This window comes from Monodelphis domestica, chromosome 2 (assembly GCF_027887165.1).
Source record: "Monodelphis domestica isolate mMonDom1 chromosome 2, mMonDom1.pri, whole genome shotgun sequence".
In the NCBI taxonomy this organism is placed as follows: domain Eukaryota; kingdom Metazoa; phylum Chordata; class Mammalia; order Didelphimorphia; family Didelphidae; genus Monodelphis; species Monodelphis domestica.
The window spans coordinates 54,047,287-54,057,774 of record NC_077228.1 but is presented as its reverse complement, the minus strand read 5'-3'; positions in this window follow the sequence as shown (position 1 = coordinate 54,057,774).

Sequence of the window (10,488 nt, the reverse complement as noted above, 5' to 3'; positions counted from 1 at the left end):
TTTCCAGATTACTAGCATTCTTCCTTAAATGTCACTGAAAATATAACACAATATTTGAGATGTGATGGGGACAGAGTACAATGGGAACATCACCTCCTTACCCAAGATGCTTATGCTTCTCTCAATGCAGCTTGAGGTTGCATCGTCTTTTTGGGCTGCCACACAATACCCCCACTCATGCTGAACTTGAAGCCCACAAATCTGATCTTTTTCAGAAGAATGGCTATTAAGGCATGTTTTCTCAATCCTTTTAAACTTAAGAGCAAGACTTTACATTGATCCCTTTTTCATTTCGTCTTACTCAATTTAGCCTAAGAACTTTTGGGGTCTTATTCTACCATCAATGTACTATCTCTGTTAGCCTTGTGGTGTCAGAAAAAAAATCAATGTTTGATTCTTACATATGGATTTAACTATTACTCTTCCACAGATCTAGCTATTAAAAAAGAAAGTAGGAGAAATGATCAGCGGGAAACTCAACTGAATTAAAGGAAAGAATCTCTCCATACCTTTCAAAGCTTCTGCATACTTTGTAGGACCGAATGCCAATCAATATTTGTTAAAAGTTGATATATTGTAAGAATAGCATTAAAAACAGCAGGGTTACCATTGTCCCTGTTCCACCTTAGCCCGAAACCCTTGAAAATGAAGTGAAAAGGAAGTGAATGCCTCAATCACATGATTCTCTAGGCTGTACTGCTCATGGGTTGTACTGCTTGGGTAATTTTGGAGAAACACATTTCATGAACATAGGATTTTTCACTCTTCCCCTATTATCACAAAGCTTCCCCTGCTGTGTCTATAGGGTGATTATGTCTGATTCAGTAGTCTGTAATACTCTCATCTCACTTGGAAGTGTTGCATACAAATCATCCATTAAAAGGGTAGAATAGAAGATATCATCGAACGTTACTTTAGGATGCGGTAGATGCCTTTTCAATTTTGTGTAGCTTCAGGGGAGGCATCCCTGCAAACTGCTTTCATTTGAAACTTCTCTCATTTCCCCACTAATCCATAAATCCATTTTCCCTCAAATATAGCCTCATCACTCCCTTTTCTTCCCTAGTGGTCTGCAGTTATGAAGCAAGGAACCAAGTGGAACGTGTCTCATTTGTTTGACTCTAGAATTGTTCGTTTTTACCTAGAAAAGTTTCATGCCAACTTTCTTGGTCAGGTGGATGGCTGGGCTTACCTTTCTTGGCACTGCATTAACATTATAGAAACCAACATTTTGTTAAAGGTATGTCGTGGGGAAATAAAATAGAGTGTTATTACTTAGCTTACTATCAGGTCCACTTTGGAGTGGAAGTGATGACAGACTTTTAATCTGGTTCAGAAGTCATTCAATCAAATTGATGATCCGGGATTAATTTATTTTGGCTTTTTCTCTTGGAATTAATTTGCTGAGATTGTGATAGAAAATGAAACTGTATGACCTTGGGGTAATCATTTTGCCTTCCTGATCCTCAGTTTTCTCATTTGTGAAGTGAGAAAGTCAAACCTAGTGGCTTGTTGAAGTGGTTTCCAACTCTAAATCATGAATCCTCTCATGTCCATTGTTGAGAAGCAGTGTGATTTAGTAAATGGTTGGTTAGTTCTGGGCTCTGAGAAGATGGTGCCTAGCTGTGTGACCATGGGTGATTTCCTGAGCCCAGGTAATTCTCTAAAACTGTAAATTGCAGAAGAATTACTGTCATGTATAAGTGATGAGGGTTTTCAAAGCAGAAGCTTCCTAAAGCAATGAAATCATGGGTCTTGTTCAAATTAAACAAATGAGCAAGTTGAAAATAGTAACAATGGCAGTAATCCATAACCCTCTGATCATAACATTAATCCACACAATCCAAAAAGTGATGTTTTTAATAGATTTGCTAATCTGATTAATCCACCTATGGCACTTATTCTTATTTTAGGAAAACCATTGATGGGTCTCAGTTTTCTCAATTGTAAACTGAAAGCATCAGAATAGATATCCTCTTATGTCCTTTTCAATTCTCACTCTATGATCCTGTGACTATTCTTAACCTTCCAACAAGTGCCAAAAGCCTCTCAACTATAGAAACTTAACAGAAGAAACCAAAACCATGTGGGAATAGGAACACACATCTAATTTCCATTTTCCTGATGCTTACTTACAGAAGTTGTCCTAAGAATACTTTCTCTGAGTCTAAAAGCGATGAATTTATACACCTGCAATTTCATTGAATTATAAATAATCATTTATTCTTTATAGCTCTACACTCTCTCACCAAACATTAAGCATGAAAAAAATAGAATAAAGATTTGTGTTGGTACCAGTTTTATATTAAACATCATTGAATATAAAGATGAGAAGAATGAAATTATAATAATAATATTCAGTCAGTCAGGTGGCATTTATTAAGTGCCTACTATGTGTCAGGCACCTTGCTAAGTGCTGAGGATTCAAAAAAAGGTAAAAAATCTCTCTGCTCAAGGAACTTGTAGTATGATGTGGGAGACAACATACACTCAACTATGAAGACAAATATGAGAAAATAGAAGATAATCAATAGAGGGTAAGGACTAGCATTAACAGGAATTAAGAAAAGCTCCTTCCTTCCTTCCTTCCTTCCTTCCTTCCTTCCTTCCTTCCTTCCTTCCTTCCTTCCTTCCTTCCTTCCTTCCTTCCTTCCTTCCTTCCTTCCCTCCTTCCCTCCTTCCTTTCTTTCTTTCTTTCTTTCTTTCTTTCTTTCTTTCTTTCTTTCTTTCTTTCTTTCTTTCTTTCTTTCTTTCTTTCTTTCTTTCTTTCTTTCTTTCTTTCTTTCTTTCTTTCTTTCTTTCTTTCTTTCTTTCTTTCTTTCTTTCTTTCTTTCTTTCTTTCTTTCTTTCTTTCTTTCTTTCTTTCTTTCTTTCTCTCTCTCTCTTTTTTAACAGCTCTTACAGGGACAGCCAAGTAGCTCAGTGGATTGAGAGTCAGACTTGGAAATGGGAGGTCATTGGTTCAAATGTGGCCTCAGACACCACCTAGCTGTGTGACCCTGGGCAAATCATTTAACCCCCATTGCCTAGCCCTTACTGCTCTTCTGCCTTAGAACCAATGCACAGTATTGAGTCTAAGATAGAAGGTAAGGACCCTTTCAATACAAGGCATGAATTCTAAAGCAGAAAAGCAGTAAAGGATAGGCAACTGGAGTCAAGTGACTTGCCCATGTCACACAGAGAGAAAGTGTCTGAGGCCAGATTTGAACCCAAGAACTCCCATCTCCAGGCCTGGGTCTCTAACCACTTAATTATCTAGCTGTCCTCTAACCCATTGCTTCTTAATACAATACTATAGCTCCAGTACTATCTAAATTCCTTGAGGCAAGGGCAAAAACTTTCTCATATGTATACCTTCAGCACAACATCTCCAATATAACTTAATCAATGTTTGCTAAATGAATCAGCAACTGATTAAATCAGGCAATTATTACAAATTTTGCTTTTAAGAATAGTCTGAAATATGGTAGGCATTAAGAGGTAAATTCAGCAGTCCCTACAACAGTTCAATTACATGCTCTTTATCTGTCTTGAAGAGTGCAATTTTTACATCTCAATTATTAAGATTTTTAGATAAATCTATATTATAGATTCTTACACACTAATGTCTAAAAGTGAAATGATAGTTTTTGTCACATCCATTAAGTGAGAAAAGACAATTGTGGAATTAAGCACTGCTTCCCTTTTCCTTTGTATTTTGCTCATTCTGAGCCCAACTTCAATATTAAGGTAAATTCATATGAAAATGCACATTTTTGTATAGGTATACATATAATGCATTTATTACACACATCTAATATCTGTATGTATATTATTGTTGTCTACTTTTCAAGGTGCCTTTTTTCAGGGTACATTTTTATTGCTGTGGAGGAGACAAGCCCTCTTTTCAGACTTGGCTCCTGAGTTTCAGAAGTCACAAAGAACAGTTGATTCTCAAAGGGCAAAAGGATCTCAGATGCCATTTAGCCTAATCTGTACCTGTGCAGAATCCCTGGACCAAATATATCCAGTCCAATACCTCTTCCACATGATAGTCCTTTAAGTAACCAAGGATAGCTATTACTATAGCCCATCACCCTTTGTTCCTCCAATTTTCTCTTCTTCAGACTAAATGTTCACAGCTCCTTCAGTCATTCCTCATATGGCATATCCTCCATTCCATTCACCTTCTTGTTTCCTTTTTTCTGACTATGCCCCAGTATTTTATACCTTTCTTAAAATGTATTAACTTGTAGGTAGGAAAGAAAGTACTTGACATAAGAAAATATTGGAGATGTCCACAGAAGTGCAACCTGATGGGAAGTGAAATCATAACTGATGGGGACGTCCTCTTTAAATAGAAGTTCTAGGAGTTAACTAGCCAATCAGAGGAAGAGACCCCTAGTGTAGAAGATTCTTCTAATGTCTGAGTTCCTGGAGGAAAATGTTTTTGGAGCCAATATTTATAATTCTCTTTTGGAGAACTTTTTGTTTGTATCATTTGATCACTTACATATTGGAGAATGGCTTTTGGTTTTAATATTCATTAGATGCCTATGGATCTTGGATAGTGAACCTTATCAGAGATATGATAAAAATTCATCATTGGTAAGTGTCTTAGAGAGCTCACTATAGCCTGGCCTCAAATCTGATTAATCTTACTTTTGGCCATTTTCTTCACAGTGTGCTAACCTCCCCTGACCCTCTCATTACCTGATTCCCAGTTTTAGAACCATAAACAAATAAATACTACCATTATTTGTAAAATATGTGCTCTTTTATTCTATGGCTATGTTCATTATTACCTGGACTTTCCAAATAAAAATGCAGCCCCTTAACTACCATTCTTCTCTTTACTGAAATATAAGCTCTTTGAGGGCAAGGACTGTATCCACTTTGTTTTTGTATTTCTAGTATGTGATTCTTGGTAGACATTAAATGTTCTTTTATTCAACTATTCAATTTTGTCTTTATTCACCATTTTCCCTTTTCTTTATCTAGTCACATCAATTTTACCCAGGCAAAATTTTATATAAATTATATAAATAAAATTTATTTTAAATTAAAATGTAAAATTTTTCAATTTCATATTTTGCCATTGCATCGATATTTTGTTTAAGAATTAACTTTCTAGCCATAATTGTAAAAGGTCCTTGATCTGGTCCTCTCTCTGTCTCTTTCTGCCTCTCTGTCTCGGACACTGTGACTTTTTCTTTCTCCTTTAATATTCAGATCACAGATTGAGTTTGGGTTTATTTGTCTAGAGTGATATTTGGTGTAAGTTGCTGGTCTAAATCTAATTTTGGAGATACTTTGTTGGGATAAGGCAGAGGATACAATATGTACACAGATAAATATAATAAAAGGAAAACCGAGAGGAGAAATAGTACAAACAACTGTGGTGGGAGATTAGATGTGGCTTCATAGAGGTGGTAGCACCTGAGCCTTGAGAATGTCTTAGCATCTGAGGACCAGTCTATAGTTATTTTCTGAAAGACTTTTCACCAGAAAGTTGACAGCCAGGTAATGATTTTATTTTTAACCACTATAGCTCAGGACGATTGTTTTCTAAGAGTGGGGATTGGCCTCTATGGAGAGAGTATTATACAAACAAACTCAATTCTTAATGTAAGAAGTGTATTGGCAAATGGTCTCTTTAAGTTTTAAAAGTATCTATTTCCTTTATCAATAGAATAATTAGCCAATGTGGCATAATAGCTAGAGAACTGATTCAGAGTCAGGACTTAGGTTCAAGTTAGTCCTCTTACACTCCTCTGGGCTTTCTCCACCATGGCTCCAGAATCATCTTCCTCCTGGAACTCAGAGATTAGAAGAACCCTCTGCTTTGGGAGGGGTCACTTCTTCTGATTAGGTGATTACTCCTAGAACCTCTCTTTAAGAAGAGGTGTCCCTGCCAGCCATCTCTTCTTTTCCTACCAGGCTGCACTCCTCTGGACATCTCCATGATGCTCCCATGTCAAGTACATTCTTCCTTACTGTCAATTTCCTTTTATGTGCTATCTTTCCCATTAAAATGGAAGCTTCTTGAAAGCAAAAAGTTTTTTTCCCCTTGTATTTGAATGTCCAGTGCTAAGTACAGCACCTGATGCGTAGGAAGCATTTAATAAGTACTTGCTGGCTGACTGATTGTGGGACTCTTAACCTTTTAGTGCCCTAGACAAGTCTCCAAGGGTGTGAAAGCATAAGGAAAGTAAAAATCTGCATTGGTAAAAGGAGTTCTTCACAAAGAACTAAATCTTTCCTTCTTTGATCCCAAGCACTTAATAAATACTCATTGGACTGAACTGGATTTAATACAAGACCCAGTAGAGTTTGGGTTTCACAAGAGAAACAACATGGTGGTGACATTTGCAAACTTCATAACGGGGAGGCAATTGATAGAAGAAGGAAAACAAACAAACAAAAGATTCAGAATTGTCATTTTGCTTTGACTTAATCTCTCCCATCTGGTTGAAAGAAGGAAGACAGAAGAAGGCAGAGCAGTGTTTGGGTGTTGAAAAGGGGTGATGATGAAGATGAAACATCATCTAGCTTGCTCATGTTTAGGAAGACTTTGCAGCAAACATCACAACTGGATTACACTGAGGGAAGAAAGAGTTGCTGTGATTTCTGAGAGGCTTAACAGAAGGAATACGTAGCCTGTGGGACAATGCAGTCACCAGGAAGAAGGATGGAGTGAAAGTTAGGGAATTTGAGCAAGATTTGAATAAAGGTTGAATGGTAACATATGGTCTCTTCCTAGAGAGGGTAGCTAGTAGTCACAACTTACGGTAGGGAACAGTTGTCAAGAGTCTTTTTGTTGCTCCATTCATTCTCAATGCCTAAAATTCCCAAAATTTACTTGGTGGTTAGGGCAATTACCTTTATGACAGTCTTTCCTCCTTTTTCCTCCCCCCTTACACATATTGGATGCTCTTTCAAATCCACTTCCAATACATTACAGAAAACAGATAAAATAATCATTTTCATGCTGCCCAACTTGGTCCTTTGTAGCTGTGATACTGCAATATGGCTCTGAGTCTAAGGGGAAGCAAAACCACATGTCTCAAGGACAAGTTTAGTGGAAACCTGTTATTACCTTTTCTTTCTCTTTTTTTCTGTGTGTATGTGAACAATTTTAAGGGTAATTGTACTTTAATAGAGACTCTGTTATTTACAATAACTGAAAAGTGGAAGGTGGAGAAATAGGAGTTATTTTAGTCCTATTCAAAATGTTGCTGTGACTTAGAAGCATAGAGTTGAGGGGGTACAATCACATACTTGATGCCTGGATCCCCTAAACAATAACATATCTACTTGAACAACTTTAGTATCAGGGGAGGAAGGAAAGGAAAGGAAGAAGGGAGGGAGGAAAAGAGAGAGAGAGAGAGAGAGAGAGAGAGAGAGAGAGAGAGAGAGAGAGAAACAGATAGAGACAGAGAGAGAGAGAGAGAGAAACAGATAGAGACAGAGAGAGTTTACAAATATTTTATTTATAACAACCTTTTATGGTCATTATTCCCATTTGCAGACGCGGAAACTAAGAGGTAGCAAACAAGATTGGGAATTGCCCATGCTCACACAGCTACTATCAGAAGTATGATTTGTACCCAGATCTTATCATCCCAGAGAGGATGTACAATGGGTAGCTAACCAGGTTTGGAGCACTTGAGCTCAAATCCACCCTCAGATACTAATTAACTGTGTGACCCTGGGCAAGTCACTTAACTGTGCTTACTCATCTGTAAATGAACTGGGGAAGTGGCAAACCACTCCAATATCTTTGCCAAAAAAAAATTCAAATGGGGAAGGAAATGGTAAACCATTCCAGTATCTCTGCCAAGAAAACTCCAAATGGAGTCATAAAGAATGGGACATGTCTGAAAAATGACTGCAACAATTTATCATTCCTAATCCAGTGCTCAGTATGTGTAAGAAAGACACAAGATAAGAGGACTAGGGGGTTTGTGATCTGTATCAGAGGATGGAGTTCCACCAGTGATCTATAAAAGTGTGAATCACAGAACCATGGCAGTATCAATGTACTCCATCATGATGTCCCTAAATTTTTCTTTTGGTGGACAAACCTTCCTAGTTCCTTAACTTGAACCCAATGTAGTGTGTCTATCATGTGGATGTCTTCAAGTTCACCAATGCCCTCCTTTGGCTAGTGTACCAAGAAAAGGACACAATATTCAGGGGTTTCTTTGACTTTGGCAGAATTTGGACACCAGAAACATTATGCCATAGTGCTAGAGAATTGGCATTGAAATCATTAAGATTTGAGTTTGAGATCTATCTCTTCTATATATTGGAACCCTAGAGAAATCACCTAGCCATTCAGAACTATAGGTAACCCTTAAAGACTATAACTTACAGGGAGGCTATAAGATCTGCACTGGTAGAGGGAACTCCCTAATTTCAAGTTCACCAATAAAATTATAGGTCTTCTTAAAAAAGTCCAAGATAGAACACTTTCCTTTATTGTGAACACTAAACTTCTTTTATTTCAGCCTATATTAGATGACCTTATTTGGATGCCATGGACTTGTGAAGTTGATTTTTTTCTTAAAACCTTTGTGCAGAACCTAGATTCAGGCCATTGTTTTGATCTATCAAGACAATTTTAGATCCTGATTCTATGTCTCCCAGATTCATGTCACCCTAAATTTAATAACTCTCCATTTTGATGAAATTTGGTAAACTACATCTTTGATGAAATAATTAATACAAGATTTTAATAAGAAAGTTAGAGTACTCTCCTGGAGACTACTTTCTAGGGATTCTCATTTATTCATTTGCTAATCAATCACCATTCTCAAGGTAAGGTTATGGTTCATCTAGTTAACAAATCCAACAAGTTGTGTCATTATTTTTAGACCAATAAGGCCAAACTCAAATAGAAATTGGGGCTACTTAACTATTCTATGGGCACCAATGTGGTCTAGGGAGTTAGGAACACTCATTTTTGTGAGTTCAAATCTGGCTTTAGAGACTTTACTAGCTATGTGATCCTGGGCAAGCCACTTAACACTATTTGCCTCAGTTTTCTAATCTGTAAATGGAGTCAAAGAAGGAAATGACAAATACACTTGAATCTTTGCTAAGAAAACCCCAAATGGAGTGAGGAAGAGCTGGCCACAGCTGAAATGACAAGAAAAAACTGCTTTATGAATTTCATTTTGATTTAGAAAACTTAACATTATCTCTTTTCTGTTGAATTTTTATTTATTTTGCTAAATATTTCCCTATTATATTTTACTTTGGTTCAGCAGTATTCAGGAGTGTTGTAAGCATTATGGCCAGTGGACCCTGTGTTTCATGCCTTTCATTTAGGTCCTATTTATTTGCTGTTAAATTTATGCTTGGACTGAATATTTAATTAGTCGTCACCAAGGATGTAATTTCTAAACCCCAAAATGAATTACTCAAGTAAATGGAATTTATGGTAGTTTAATTTATAATATAGGGAAGATATTAAGGAAGAGAGAAAAGGGGAGAGAGAGGAGAGAGAGAGGGAGGGAGAAAGAGAGAAAGAGAGAGAGAGAGAGAGAGAGAGAGAGAGAGAGAAAGAGAGAGAGAGAGAGAGAGAGAGAGAGAGAGAAAGCACTCTGGCTTCCTCTGAACCAGTTAGAAATTCTAAGGCACCAGTCAGGGGAAAGGAGTCTCAAGCCGATGGACCATTTTTGGAGGTTCACAGCTCCAGAAAGGGCAAAGAAGGAAGTCAGCCTTTATCTCACCAGGGTGACCATCTAAAAAGAAAGCAGTCTGAGGTCTCCTGCATGAACTCCTCCAGGGGTCCAGTTCCACAATCAAGTGTCTTCACTCCTAGTCTGAATGTCTGTCTTCCAGTCCAACTCCTAGTGACCAATCTGATGCTCTTCGTGTGTCTCTGTTTCCACTATTTAAATACCTTTTTCTCTTGTAGTCATCTCCCCTAAATTTTATGTCTACTAATCATAGCAGATGCTCCTCTCCAGAACTGCCCACTCTTTCACATGTGGGTCACAGACCTCCCACTCAATGTGTGAAATGGGTGTTCATACCTTTTTATGGTTAGTTCACACCTTTTTGTAGTTAGTTCATTCCTTTTTGTGGTTAAAATGGGTAGATCTCCTTTAAGTACTGGGTTTATACTTTGGGGATTAGAATCTAAAAATAGACAGGGGATTACAATTTAATCTTCACAATAAAGGAAGAGCTAAGTACCCTCATTGTTACAATCAAGGGAGAGCCAAATCCAATATTCACAATGCTCTAAATATAAGGATTTCATGAACTTCTTGATCAAATCCTTCTTGAAATTGTAGGCTTGCCTGTTTTATAGAACCTTCTGTTAGATTGAAAGCTTCATAAGGGTAAGCCATATACTTTGTTTGAACTTTGTGTATTCCCCAATGCCTGGACTTAAGAAATGCTTCATAAGTATTTGTTGAATTTAATCATCGAATTATTGAAATACTGTATACACAGTTTCTCTGAGCTAATTAGAAAGGTTAATAGTTTAAT